At 35.0% G+C, this 331-nt stretch overlaps 2 long non-coding RNA genes across 16 annotated transcripts in view; both read left to right on the plus strand.

Moving 5' to 3' along the window:
* Positions 1-331, plus strand: part of LOC106871257 (uncharacterized) — a 413,124-nt gene that overhangs the window by 197,924 nt on the left and 214,869 nt on the right. The window lies entirely within an intron of this gene.
* LOC128250325 (uncharacterized) overlaps positions 17-331 on the plus strand; it is a 5,121-nt gene continuing 4,806 nt past the window's right edge. The window contains exon 1 of the long non-coding RNA XR_008266351.1: positions 17-244. This is a non-coding gene — a long non-coding RNA (uncharacterized LOC128250325). The remainder of the gene's footprint in view (positions 245-331) is intronic.

The raw sequence follows: 331 nt of genomic DNA on the forward strand, positions 1-331 counted from the left end.
TTATATGTTAATTAAATAATCAAATAATTAATTAATCTTTTTTTCTTTTTACTGTAATATGAGTCCGATGTTGATGATGATGATGATGATGATGATGATGATGATGATGATGATGATGATGGTGGTGGTGGTGATGATAACGATGGTGATGAGTACGACGAGGAAGAAGAAGAAGGTGAAGAAGGAAAGTTGTAGGAGAAAGAAAGAAAGAAAATAAGAAAATAGATGTGACTAAGAAGTTTATGTACGTAAACAAAAACGGTTTGACTTAACTGCCAGTACCACACACACGCACACACACACACACACACACACACACACACACACACAC

This window comes from Octopus bimaculoides, chromosome 20, assembly GCF_001194135.2.
Source record: "Octopus bimaculoides isolate UCB-OBI-ISO-001 chromosome 20, ASM119413v2, whole genome shotgun sequence".
Taxonomy (NCBI): domain Eukaryota; kingdom Metazoa; phylum Mollusca; class Cephalopoda; order Octopoda; family Octopodidae; genus Octopus; species Octopus bimaculoides.